Source organism: Sesamum indicum, linkage group LG8 (assembly GCF_026168435.1).
Source record: "Sesamum indicum cultivar Baizhima isolate 11 linkage group LG8, ASM2616843v1, whole genome shotgun sequence".
Taxonomy (NCBI): domain Eukaryota; kingdom Viridiplantae; phylum Streptophyta; class Magnoliopsida; order Lamiales; family Pedaliaceae; genus Sesamum; species Sesamum indicum.
The window spans coordinates 11,192,453-11,207,341 of NC_142664.1; the positions used below are offsets into that span (position 1 = coordinate 11,192,453).

The following is a 14,889-nucleotide window of genomic DNA, read 5'->3' on the forward strand; positions in this document are numbered from 1 at the left end:
AAAACAGCTAATATTTGAACGTTCTCAGAATTCAACGAAACTTGACCCAATCCCAAGTCTAGACCCAAGCATTTTTATTGGAAAATTGCCAAGCGTAATAATAACTACAAATTAGTATAAAAAGGAAAAAAACTTATTTCAATAAAACCGTCCAAAACAGCTAACTTTTGAACGTTCTCAAAATTCGACGAAACTTGACCCAATCGTAGGACCCTAGAATATCTGTGGTAAATTTTTTAAGCGTAATAATAACTTCAAGTTAGTATAAAAGGGAAAGAAACTTGTGTTTAATAAAACCGTGCAAAACATCTAAATTTTGAGCATTCTCAGAATTCGACTAAACTTGATCCAAACGTAGGTCTAGACCCAAGAATTTGTGTGTTAAATTTCCTAAGTGTAATAATAACTACAAGTTAATATAAAAGGGAAACAAACTTGTTTTAATAAAACCGTGTAAAACAACTAACTTATGAACGTTTTCAGAATTCGACGAAACTTTTTTTTTTTTGGGGTAAGTGTAATTTTCATTAAAAAAAAAGAGAAGTATATTACAACAGTGTCCCTCATTAGATCTTGACCCATTCGCAGGTCTAGACCCAAGCATTTGTGTTGTAAATTTGCTAATCGTAATAATAACTACAAGTTAGTATAAAAGGTAAACAAACTTGTTTTAATAAAATCGTGCAAAACAACTAACTTTTGAACGTTCTTAGAATCCGACGAAACTTGACCAATCGCAGGTCTAGACCCAAGCATTTGTGTTGTAAATTTGCTAATCGTAATAATACTACAAGTTAGTATAAAAGGAAAACAAACTTGATTTAATAAAACCGTGCAAAACAGCTAAATTTTGAACGGTCTCAGAATTCGACGAAACTTGACCCAAACGTTGGTCTAGACCAAAGCATTTGTGTTGTAAATTTGCTAAGCGTAATAATAACTACAAGTTAGTATAAAAGGGAAACAAAATTGTTTTAATAAAACTGTTCAAAACAGCTAAATTTGAGCATTCTCAGAATTCGACGAAACTTGACCCAAACGTAGGTCTAGATCCAAGAATTTGTGTGTTAAATTTCTAAGCATAATAATAATTATAAGTTAGTATAACAGGGAAACAAACTTACTTTAATAAAACCGTGCAGAACAGCTAAATTTTGAACATTCTCAAAATTTTACGAAACTTGAACCAAACATAGATCTAGACCCAAGCATTTGTGTTATACATTTGCTAAGCGTTATAATAACTACAAGTCAGTATAAAACGAAAACAAACTTGCTTTAATAAACTGTGCAAAACAGCTAAATTTTGAACGTTCTCAGAATTCGAATAGCCTGTCCCAAACGTTGGTCTACACCCAAGCATTTGTGTGGTAAATTTGCTAAGTGTAATAATAACTACAAGTTAGTATAAAAGGGAACAAACTTGTTTTAATAAAACCGTGCAAAACAGCTAAATTTTGAGCATTCTCAGAATTCGACGAAAATTGATCCAAACGTAGGTCTAGACCCAAGAATTGTGTGTTAAATTTTCTAAGTGTAATAATAACAACAAGTTAATATAAAAGGGAAACAAACTTGTTTTAATAAAACCGTGTAAAACAGCTAACTTATGAACGTTCTCAGAATTCGACGAAACTTGACCCAATCGCAGGTCTAGAACCAAGCCTTTGTGTTGTAAATTTGCTAATCGTAATAATAACTACAAGTTAGTATAAAAGGAAAACAAACTTGTTTTAATAAAACCATGCAAAACAACTAAATTTTGAACGTTCTTAGAATTCGACGAAACTTGACCCAATCGTAGGTCTAGACCCAAGCATTTGTGTTGTAAATTTGCTAATCGTAATAATAACTACAAGTTAGTATAAAAGGAAAATAAACTTGTTTTAATAAACCCGTGCAAACCAGCTAAATTTTGAACGGTCTCAGAATTCGACGAAACTTGACCCAAACGTTGGTCTAGACCAAAGCATTTGTGTTGTAAATTTGCTAAGCGTAATAATAACTACAAGTTAGTATAAAAGGGAAACAAACTTGTTTTAATAAAACCGTGCAAAACAGCTAAATTTTGAACGTTCTCAGAATTCGACGAAACCTATCTCAAACGTTGGTCTAGACACAAGCATTTGTGTGGTAAATTTTCTAAGCGTAATAATAACTACAAGTTAGTGTAAAAGGGAAACAAACTTGTTTTAATAATACCGAGGAAAACAGCTAATAATTGAACGTTCTCAGAATTCAACGAAACTTGACCCAATCCCAGGTCTAGACCCAAGCATTTTTATTGGAAAATTGCCAAGCGTAATAATAACTACAAGTTAGTATAAAAAGGAAAAAAACTTATTTCAATAAAACCGTCCAAAACAGCTAACTTTTGAACGTTCTCAAAATTCGACGAAACTTGACCCAATCGTAGGTCTAGACCCTAGAATATCTGTGGTAAATTTTCTAAGCGTAATAATAACTACAAGTTAGTATAAAAGGGAAACAAACTTGTTTTAATAAAACCGTGCAAAACAGCTAAATTTTGAGCATTCTCAGAATTCGACTAAACTTGATCCAAACGTAGGTCTAGACCCAAGAATTTGTGTGTTAAATTTCCTAAGTGTAATAATAACTACAAGTTAATATAAAAGGGAAACAAACTTATTTTAATAAAACCGTGTAAAACAGCTAACTTATGAACGTTTTCAGAATTCGACGAAACTTTTTTTTTTTGGCGTAAGTGTAATTTTCATTAAAAAAAAAAGAGAAGTATATTACAACAGTGTCCCTCATTAGATCTTGACCCATTCGCAGGTCTAGACCCAAGCATTTGTGTTGTAAATTTGCTAATCGTAATAATAACTATAAGTTAGTATAAAAGGTAAACAAACTTGTTTTAATAAAATCGTGCAAAACAACTAACTTTTGAACGTTCTTAGAATTCGACGAAACATGACCCAATCGCAGGTCTAGACCCAAGCATTTGTGTTGTAAATTTGCTAATCGTAATAATACTACAAGTTAGTATAAAAGGGAAACAAACTTGATTTAATAAAAATCGTGCAAAACAGCTAAATTTTGAACGGTCTCAGAATTCGACGAAACTTGACCCAAACGTTGGTCTAGACCAAAGCATTTGTGTTGTAAATTTGCTAAGCGTAATAATAACTACAAGTTAGTATAAAAGGGAAACAAAATTGTTTTAATAAAACTATTCAAAACAGCTAAATTTTGAGCATTCTCAGAATTCGACGAAACTTGACCCAAACGTAGGTCTAGATCCAAGAATTTGTGTGTTAAATTTCTAAGCATAATAATAATTATAAGTTAGTATAACAGGGAAACAAACTTACTTTAATAAAACCGTGCAGAACAGCTAAATTTTGAACATTCTCAAAATTTTACGAAACTTGAACCAAACATAGATCTAGACCCAAGAATTTGTGTTATACATTTGCTAAGCGTTATAATAACTACAAGTCAGTATAAAACGAAAACAAACTTGCTTTAATAAAACCGTGCAAAACAGCTAAATTTTGAACGTTCTCAGAATTCGAATAGCCTGTCCCAAACGTTGGTCAACACCCAAGCATTTGTGTGGTAAATTTGCTAAGTGTAATAATAACTACAAGTTAGTATAAAAGGGAACAAACTTGTTTTAATAAAACCGTGCAAAACAGCTAAATTTTGAGCATTCTCAGAATTCGACGAAAATTGATCCAAACGTAGGTCTAGACCCAAGAATTGTGTGTTAAATTTCCTAAGTGTAATAATAACAACAAGTTAATATAAAAGGGAAACAAACTTGTTTGAATAAAACCGTGTAAAACAGCTAACTTATGAACGTTCTCAGAATTCGACGAAACTTGACCCAATCGCAGGTCTAGAACCAAGCCTTTGTGTTGTAAATTTGCTAATCGTAATAATAACTACAAGTTAGTATAAAAGGAAAACAAACTTGTTTTAATAAAACCATGCAAAACAACTAACTTTTGAACGTTCTTAGAATTCGACGAAACTTGACCCAATCGCAGGTCTAGACCCAAGCATTTGTGTTGTAAATTCGCTAATCGTAATAATAACTACAAGTTAGTATGAAAGGAAAACAAACTTGTTTTAATAACCCGTGCAAACCAGCTAAATTTTGAACGGTCTCATAATTCGACGAAACTTGACCCAAACGTTGGTCGAGACCAAAGCATTTGTGTTGTAAATTTGCTAAGCGTAATAATAACTACAAGTTAGTATAAAAGGGAAACAAACTTGTTTTAATAAAACCGTGCAAAACAGCTAAATTTTGAACGTTCTCAGAATTCGACGAAACCTATCTCAAACGTTGGTCTAGACACAAGCATTTGTGTGGTAAATTTTCTAAGCGTAATAATAACTACAAGTTAGTGTAAAAGGGAAACAAACTTGTTTTAATAATACCGAGAAAAACAGCTAATAATTGAACGTTCTCAGAATTCAACGAAACTTGACCCAATCCCAGGTCTAGACCCAAGCATTTTTATTGGAAAATGGCCAAGCGTAATAATAACTACAAGTTAGTATAAAAAGGAAAAAAACTTATTTCAATAAAACCGTCCAAAACAGCTAACTTTTGAACGTTCTCAAAATTCGACGAAACTTGACCCAATCGTAGGTCTAGACCCTAGAATATCTGTGGTAAATTTTCTAAGCGTAATAATAACTACAAGTTAGTATAAAAGGGAAACAAACTTGTTTTAATAAAACCGTGCAAAACAGCTAAATTTTGAGCATTCTCAGAATTCGACTAAACTTGATCCAAACGTAGGTCTAGACCCAAGAATTTGTGTGTTAAATTTCCTAAGTGTAATAATAACTACAAGTTAATATAAAAGGGAAACAAACTTGTTTTAATAAAACCGTGTAAAACAGCTAACTTATGAACGTTTTCAGAATTCGACGAAACTTTTTTTTTTGGGGGTAAGTGTAATTTTCATTAAAAAAAAAAAGAGAAGTATATTACAGCAGTGTCCCTCATTAGATCTTGACCCATTCGCAGGTCTAGACCCAAGCATTTGTGTTGTAAATTTGCTAATCGTAATAATAACTACAAGTTAGTATAAAAGAGAAAACAAACTTGTTTTAATAAAATCGTGCAAAACAACTAACTTTTGAACGTTCTTAGAATTCGACGAAACATGACCCAATCGCAGGTCTAGACCCAAGCATTTGTGTTGTAAATTTGCTAATCGTAATAATACTACAAGTTAGTATAAAAGGGAAACAAACTTGATTTAATAAAAATCGTGCAAAACAGCTAAATTTTGAACGGTCTCAGAATTCGACGAAACTTGACCCAAACGTTGGTCTAGACCAAAGCATTTGTGTTGTAAATTTGCTAAGCGTAATAATAACTACAAGTTAGTATAATAGGAAAACAAAATTGTTTTAATAAAACTGTTCAAAACAGCTAAATTTTGAGCATTCTCAGAATTCGACGAAACTTGACCCAAACGTAGGTCTAGATCCAAGAATTTGTGTGTTAAATTTCTAAGCATAATAATAATTATAAGTTAGTATAACAGGGAAACAAACTTACTTTAATAAAACCGTGCAGAACAGCTAAATTTTGAACATTCTCAAAATTTTACGAAACTTGAACCAAACATAGATCTAGACCCAAGCATTTGTGTTATACATTTGCTAAGCCTTATAATAACTACAACTCAGTATAAAACGAAAACAAACTTGCTTTAATAAAACCGTGCAAAACAGCTAAATTTTGAACGTTCTCAGAATTCGAATAGCATGTCCCAAACGTTGGTCTACACCCAAGCATTTGTGTGGTAAATTTGCTAAGTGTAATAATAACTACAAGTTAGTATAAAAGGGAACAAACTTGTTTTAATAAAACCGTGCAAAACAGCTAAATTTTGAGCATTCTCAGAATTCGACGAAAATTGATCCAAACGTAGGTCTAGACCCAAGAATTGTGTGTTAAATTTCCTAAGTGTAATAATAACAACAAGTTAATATAAAAGGGAAACAAACTTGTTTTAATAAAACCGTGTAAAACAGCTAACTTATGAACGTTCTCAAAATTCGACGAAACTTGACCCAATCGCAGGTCTAGAACCAATCCTTTGTGTTGTAAATTTGCTAATCGTAATAATAACTACAAGTTAGTATAAAAGGAAAACAAACTTGTTTTAATAAAACCATGCAAAACAACTAACTTTTGAACGTTCTTAGAATTCGACGAAACTTGACCCAATCGCAGGTCTAGACCCAAGCATTTGTGTTGTAAATTTGCTAATCGTAATAATAACTACAAGTTAGTATAAAAGGGAAACAAACTTGTTTTAATAAAACCGTGCAAAACAGCTAAATTTTGAACGTTCTCAGAATTCGACGAAACCTATCTCAAACGTTGGTCTAGACACAAGCATTTGTGTGGTAAATTTTCTAAGCGTAATAATAACTACAAGTTAGTGTAAAAGGGAAACAAACTTGTTTTAATAATACCGAGGAAAACAGCTAATATTTGAACGTTCTCAGAATTCAACGAAACTTGACCCAATCCCAGGTCTAGACCCAAGCATTTTTATTGGAAAATTGCCAAGCGTAATAATAACTACAAGTTAGTATAAAAAGGAAAAAAACTTATTTCAATAAAACCGTCCAAAACAGCTAACTTTTGAACGTTCTCAAAATTCGACGAAACTTGACCCAATCGTAGGTCTAGACCCTAGAATATCTGTGGTAAATTTTCTAAGCGTAATAATAACTACAAGTTAGTATAAAAGGGAAACAAACTTGTTTTAATAAAACCGTGCAAAACAGCTAAATTTTGAGCATTCTCAGAATTCGACTAAACTTGATCCAAACGTAGGTCTAGACCCAAGAATTTGTGTGTTAAATTACCTAAGTGTAATAATAACTACAAGTTAATATAAAAGGGAAACAAACTTGTTTTAATAAAACCGTGTAAAACAGCTAACTTATGAACGTTTTCAGAATTCGACGAAACTTTTTTTTTTTGGGATAAGTGTAATTTTCATTAAAAAGAAAAAGAGAAGTATATTACAACAGTGTCCCTCATTAGATCTTGACCCATTCGCAGGTCTAGACCCAAGCATTTGTGTTGTAAATTTGCTAATCGTAATAATAACTACAAGTTAGTATAAAAGAGAAAACAAACTTGTTTTAATAAAATCGTGCAAAACAACTAACTTTTGAACGTTCTTAGAATTCGACGAAACATGACCCAATCGCAGGTCTAGACCCAAGCACTTGTGTTGTAAATTTGCTAATCGTAATAATACTACAAGTTAGTATAAAAGGGAAACAAACTTGATTTAATAAAAATCGTGCAAAACAGCTAAATTTTGAACGGTCTCAGAATTCGACGAAACTTGACCCAAACGTTGGTCTAGACCAAAGCATTTGTGTTGTAAATTTGCTAAGCGTAATAATAACTACAAGTTAGTATAAAAGAGAAACAAAATTGTTTTAATAAAACTATTCAAAACAGCTAAATTTTGAGCATTCTCAGAATTCGACGAAACTTGACCCGACGTAGGTCTAGATCCAAGAATTTGTGTGTTAAATTTCTAAGCATAATAATAATTATAAGTTAGTATAACAGGGAAACAAACTTACTTTAATAAAACCGTGCAGAACAGCTAAATTTTGAACATTCTCAAAATTTTACGAAACTTGAACCAAACATAGATGTAGACCCAAGAATTTGTGTTATACATTTGCTAAGCGTTATAATAACTACAAGTCAGTATAAAACGAAAACAAACTTCCTTTAATAAAACCGTGCAAAACAGCTAAATTTTGAACGTTCTCAGAATTCGAATAGCCTGTCCCAAACGTTGGTCTACACCCAAGCATTTGTGTGGTAAATTTGCTAAGTGTAATAATAACTACAAGTTAGTATAAAAGGGAACAAACTTGTTTTAATAAAACCGTGCAAAACAGCTAAATTTTGAGCATTCTCAGAATTCGACGAAAATTGATCCAAACGTAGGTCTAGACCTGTAGCACCTCCTTCGCTACAAGGGCTATATCTACCCTAAACGTCATACTTATAGCAATCCCTGTGTTTATAAATATAAATGCACATAATAATTTAATCCATATGAATACGTAACCCCAACGTCATAACAACATAATCAACCGACAACATCATATATACAAATCAAACACCTCGAGTAGTCAACCACAGTTAATCTCCATTCCTACGTTCTCTTTATACAAACAAACTAAGATTCGTACTCTAGCTGACAAAAAGGTGAAACAGCATACTGGCCCGACCTGACTGAGTATAGTGCGTAGACCTATTCTTCAACAGTCAGATATCTCAAAGTCTACTCCTGAAAGAAAATGTCAACAGAGGGATGAGCCTGCCACTCAGTAAGTAAATAATCAGCCCTATCTATATATGTACATCAAACACAGCCCAAACATGACAAGTAGGCAACATGCATGGATTACAGTCAATTTAACTCCAACATAATCAACTGTAGTACACCGCATAGCTATCTCACAATAAAATAATCAATTAAACTTCTTTTTTTCCTAGTTTGCTTACCAGAAGGTGATATCGTGTTTTTCCCGTCAACTCAGTCTCACCGTCAAATAAATTTAAGTGAATCCCCTTGACAGCCGGCTCATCAATCTCATTTCGCATCATAGCTCTTTTCAATTCGCATCATAGCTCTTTCAATTCGCATCATAGCTCTTTTATTTCGCATCATAGCTCTTTTCACATCACATCTTTTTTTTTTTCATATCGCATCAAAGCTCTTTTCATTTCATTTCTTTCTCATATCGCATCAAAGCTCTTTTCATTTCATTTCTTTCTCATATCGCATCAAAGCTCTTTTCAACACGTCAAGGGGTATTCACGCCACAATTATATTCAATTTCCACCACTCCCTCATTTCCACATATCACCATTCTTGTAAGCAACTAGTAACGTAAAACAATATATCATTACATTCTCATTTTCAGACACCCACAACACATCAAACAACAAACATAATATTTCAACGTATTTCCTCATTCCACGTACACAATATCGACAATCAAATCAAATCATTCATCACTTATATACTTTCAGACAAATCAATGGCAGCATTAACCACAAATTCATATAACAGTAAAACCACAAATACAGAAAGCATATATAGATAATACTAATTATTTACTTACCTCGACCTTACAACGTTTCTTTCTACTCAATCGCTAATTGTCAGCCATTTCACCTCACCCCCGTATCCTATAATGAGTTATACCACATACAATTAATATATCGAGAATATCGTAATTTCTTTTAAATATAATATTGACTATCATTTGTATCTATCGAAGTACAAATCTTCGTTTTTCCTCTTTATTAACATACCATTTATTAACTATAATTTTTGGAATATTTCCATGAATTTTCTACCAATTTCTCGCTATTATATAATTTAATTAAGCAATAATACATAGAATTGCGTATTTGGTTAATCATTCCGATGGAATTACATAAATTGGCTATAACAACATTCAAATCTAATAAATTTAACAATCTAATTGACCAATGATATCATTTTTATATCCAATTTAATATTTAATTCGACACTATTTGAAATAGCCAAACTCGTAAAATACTCCGATTAAATAGTACATCACTTAGTATAAACAACATTTAATAAACGGACTAATTAAATACTATAATTATATAAATTAATAAAAATTAAATTACAATTCGTACCTCTGTTTCTTCCTCTTTCTTTTCGCTGAATTTGTGTGTGTGAGTTATGTGTATACAACTACAAAACAAAAGAAAAGAAAAGGAAAGGGATGGTGAGGCGGTGGGAGGTGGGCCACAGCCCACTCTCATCTTTTTCTCTACTCTTTCATATATATATATATATATATATTATTTACTTACTAACATATATATATATATAATATTATTATTTTATTTATTTAATTAAACTTTTCATAAAATACCAATTACGTCCTTCTTAATTTTCTTAACTAATACAAATTGTCCCAAAATATTATAACAATCTCCAATTTAATTCATTCAAGTGTTATTATATTCCAATTATAGCCCATAATTTATTTACTAATTAACTAAATTTCACAAAAGAATTATCAATTAATCCCCCAATTATATATTATAATTTTTGGGGCGTCACAAGACCCAAGAATTGTGTGTTAAATTTCCTAAGTGTAATAATAACAACAAGTTAATATAAAAGGGAAACAAACTTGTTTGAATAAAACCGTGTAAAACAGCTAACTTATGAACGTTCTCAGAATTCGACGAAACTTGACCCAATCGCAGGTCTAGAACCAAGCCTTTGTGTTGTAAATTTGCTAATCGTAATAATAACTACAAGTTAGTATAAAAGGAAAACAAACTTGTTTTAATAAAACCATGCAAAACAACTAACTTTTGAACGTTCTTAGAATTCGACGAAACTTGACCCAATCGCAGGTCTAGACCCAAGCATTTGTGTTGTAAATTTGCTAATCGTAATAATAACTACAAGTTAGTATAAAAGGAAAACAAACTTGTTTTAATAACCCGTGCAAACCAGCTAAATTTTGAACGGTCTTAGAATTCGACGAAACTTGACCCAAACGTTGGTCTAGACCAAAGCATTTGTGTTGTAAATTTGCTAAGCGTAATAATAACTACAAGTTAGTATAAAAGGGAAACAAACTTGTTTTAATAAAACCGTGCAAAACAGCTAAATTTTGAACGTTCTCAGAATTCGACGAAACCTATCTCAAACGTTGGTCTAGACACAAGCATTTGTGTGGTAAATTTTCTAAGCGTAATAATAACTACAAGTTAGTGTAAAAGGGAAACAAACTTGTTTTAATAATACCGAGGAAAACAGCTAATAATTGAGCGTTCTCAGAATTCAACGAAACTTGACCCAATCCCAGGTCTAGACCCAAGCATTTTTATTGAAAAATTGCCAAGCGTAATAATAACTACAAGTTAGTATAAAAAGGAAAAAAACTTATTTCAATAAAACCGTCCAAAACAGCTAACTTTTGAACGTTCTCAAAATTCGATGAAACTTGACCCAATCGTAGGTCTAGACCCTAGAATATCTGTGGTAAATTTTCTAAGCGTAATAATAACTACAAGTTAGTATAAAAGGGAAACAAACTTGTTTTAATAAAATCGTGCAAAACAGCTAAATTTTGAGCATTCTCAGAATTCGACTAAACTTGATCCAAACGTAGGTCTAGACCCAAGAATTTGTGTGTTAAATTTCCTAAGTGTAATAATAACTACAAGTTAATATAAAAGGGAAACAAACTTGTTTTAATAAAACCGTGTAAAACAGCTAACTTATGAACGTTTTCAGAATTCGACGAAACTTTTTTTTTTTGGGGTAAGTGTAATTTTCATTAAAAAAAAAAAGAGAAGTATATTACAACAGTGTCCCTCATTAGATCTTGACCCATTCGCAGGTCTAGACCCAAGCATTTGTGTTGTAAATTTGCTAATCGTAATAATAACTACAAGTTAGTATAGAAGGTAAACAAACTTGTTTTAATAAAATCGTGCAAAACAACTAACTTTTGAACGTTCTTAGAATTCGACGAAACATGACCCAATCGCAGGTCTAGACCCAAGCATTTGTGTTGTAAATTTGCTAATCGTAATAATACTACAAGTTAGTATAAAAGGGAAACAAACTTGATTTAATAAAACCGTGCAAAACAGCTAAATTTTGAACGGTCTCAGAATTCGACGAAACTTGACCCAAACGTTGGTCTAGACCAAAGCATTTGTGTTGTAAATTTGCTAAGCGTAATAATAACTACAAGTTAGTATAAAAGGGAAACAAAATTGTTTTAATAAAACTGTTCAAAACAGCTAAATTTTGAGCATTCTCAGAATTCGACGAAACTTGACCCAAACGTAGGTCTAGATCCAAGAATTTGTGTGTTAAATTTCTAAGCATAATAATAATTATAAGTTAGTATAACAGGGAAACAAACTTACTTTAATAAAACCGTGCAGAACAGCTAAATTTTGAACATTCTCAAAATTTTACGAAACTTGAACCAAACATAGATCTAGACCCAAGCATTTGTGTTATACATTTGCTAAGCGTTATAATAACTACAAGTCAGTATAAAACGAAAACAAACTTGCTTTAATAAAACCGTGCAAAACAGCTAAATTTTGAACGTTCTCAGAATTCGAATAGCCTGTCCCAAACGTTGGTCTACACCCAAGCATTTGTGTGGTAAATTTGCTAAGTGTAATAATAACTACAAGTTAGTATAAAAGGGAACAAACTTGTTTTAATAAAACCGTGCAAAACAGCTAAATTTTGAGCATTCTCAGAATTCGACGAAAATTGATCCAAACGTAGGTCTAGACCCAAGAATTGTGTGTTAAATTTCCTAAGTGTAATAATAACAACAAGTTAATATAAAAGGAAAACAAACTTGTTTTAATAAAACCGTGTAAAACAGCTAACTTATGAACGTTCTCAAAATTCGACGAAACTTGACCCAATCGCAGGTCTAGAACCAATCCTTTGTGTTGTAAATTTGCTAATCGTAATAATAACTACAAGTTAGTATAAAAGGAAAACAAACTTGTTTTAATAAAATCATGCAAAACAACTAACTTTTGAACGTTCTTAGAATTCGACGAAACTTGACCCAATCGCAGGTCTAGACCCAAGCATTTGTGTTGTAAATTTGCTAATCGTAATAATAACTACAAGTTAGTATAAAAGGAAAACAAACTTGTTTTAATAAACCCGTGCAAACCAGCTAAATTTTGAACGGTCTCAGAATTCGACGAAACTTGACCCAAACGTTGGTCTAGACCAAAGCATTTGTGTTGTAAATTTGCTAAGCATAATAATAACTACAAGTTAGTATAAAAGGGAAACAAACTTGTTTTAATAAAACCGTGCAAAACAGCTAAATTTTGAACGTTCTCAGAATTCGACGAAACCTATCTCAAACGTTGGTCTAGACACAAGCATTTGTGTGGTAAATTTTCTAAGCGTAATAATAACTACAAGTTAGTGTAAGAGGGAAACAAACTTGTTTTAATAATACCGAGGAAAACAGCTACTATTTGAACATTCTCAGAATTCAACGAAACTTGACCCAATCCCAGGTCTAGACCCAAGCATTTTTATTGGAAAATTGCCAAGCGTAATAATAACTACAAGTTAGTATAAAAAGGAAAAAAACTTATTTCAATAAAACCGTCCAAAACAGCTAACTTTTGAACGTTCGCAAAATTCGACGAAACTTGACCCAATCGTAGGTCTAGACCCTAGAATATCTGTGGTAAATTTTCTAAGCGTAATAATAACTACAAGTTAGTATAAAAGGGAAACAAACTTGTTTTAATAAACCGTGCAAAACAGCTAAATTTTGAGCATTCTTAGAATTCGACTAAACTTGATCCAAATGTAGGTCTAGACCCAAGAATTTGTGTGTTAAATTACCTAAGTGCAATAATAACTACAAGTTAATATAAAAGGGAAACAAACTTGTTTTAATAAAACCGTGTAAAACAGCTAACTTATGAACGTTTTCATAATTCGACGAAAGTTTTTTTTTTTTGGGGTAAGTGTAATTTTCATTAAAAAAAAAAAGAGAAGTATATTACAACAGTGTCCCTCATTAGATCTTGACCCATTCGCAGGTCTAGACCCAAGCATTTGTGTTGTAAATTTGCTAATCGTAATAATAACTACAAGTTAGTATAAAAGGTAAACAAACTTGTTTTAATAAAATCGTGCAAAACAACTAACTTTTGAACGTTCTTAGAATTCGACGAAACATGACCCAATCGCAGGTCTAGACCCAAGCATTTGTGTTGTAAATTTGCTAATCGTAATAATACTACAAGTTAGTATAAAAGGGAAACAAACTTGATTTAATAAAACCGTGCAAAACAGCTAAATTTTGAACGGTCTCAGAATTCGACGAAACTTGACCCAAACGTTGGTCTAGACCAAAGCATTTGTGTTGTAAATTTGTTAAGCGTAATAATAACTACAAGTTAGTATAAAAGGGAAACAAAATTGTTTTAATAAAACTATTCAAAACAGCTAAATTTTGAGCATTCTCAGAATTCGACGAAACTTGACCCAAACGTAGGTCTAGATCCAAGAATTTGTGTGTTAAATTTCTAAGCATAATAATAATTATAAGTTAGTATAACAGGGAAACAAACTTACTTTAATAAAACCGTGCAGAACAGCTAAATTTTGAACATTCTCAAAATTTTACGAAACTTGAACCAAACATAGATCTAGACCCAAGCATTTGTGTTATACATTTGCTAAGCGTTATAATAACTACAAGTCAGTATAAAACGAAAACAAACTTGCTTTAATAAAACCGTGCAAAACAGCTAAATTTTGAACGTTCTCAGAATTCGAATAGCCTGTCCCAAACGTTGGTCTACACCCAAGCATTTGTGTGGTAAATTTGCTAAGTGTAATAATAACTACAAGTTAGTATAAAAGGGAGCAAACTTGTTTTAATAAAACCGTGCAAAACAGCTAAATTTTGAGCATTCTCAGAATTCGACGAAAATTGATCCAAACGTAGGTCTAGACCCAAGAATTGTGTGTTAAATTTTCTAAGTGTAATAATAACAACAAGTTAATATAAAAGGGAAACACACTTGTTTTAATAAAACCGTGTAAAACAGCTAACTTTTGAACGTTCTTAGAATTCGACGAAACTTGACCCAATCGCAGGTCTAGACCCAAGCATTTGTGTTGTAAATTTGCTAATCGTAATAATACTACAAGTTAGTATAAAAGGGAAACAAACTTGATCTAATAAAACCGTGCAAAACAGCTAAATTTTGAACGGTCTCAGAATTCGACGAAACTTGACCCAAACGTT

At 31.9% G+C, this 14,889-nt stretch overlaps 1 long non-coding RNA gene across 1 annotated transcript; it reads right to left on the reverse strand.

Moving 5' to 3' along the window:
- Window positions 1-8,082: 8,082 nt before the first annotated feature.
- LOC148787205 (uncharacterized) lies at window positions 8,083-9,874 on the reverse strand. Its single transcript, XR_016066688.1, has 2 exons — window positions 9,181-9,874; window positions 8,083-8,339 (listed from the first exon to the last, which is right to left on the reverse strand). It is a non-coding gene; the product is annotated as an uncharacterized LOC148787205 (long non-coding RNA).
- Between the last annotated feature and the right edge of the window lie 5,015 nt (window positions 9,875-14,889).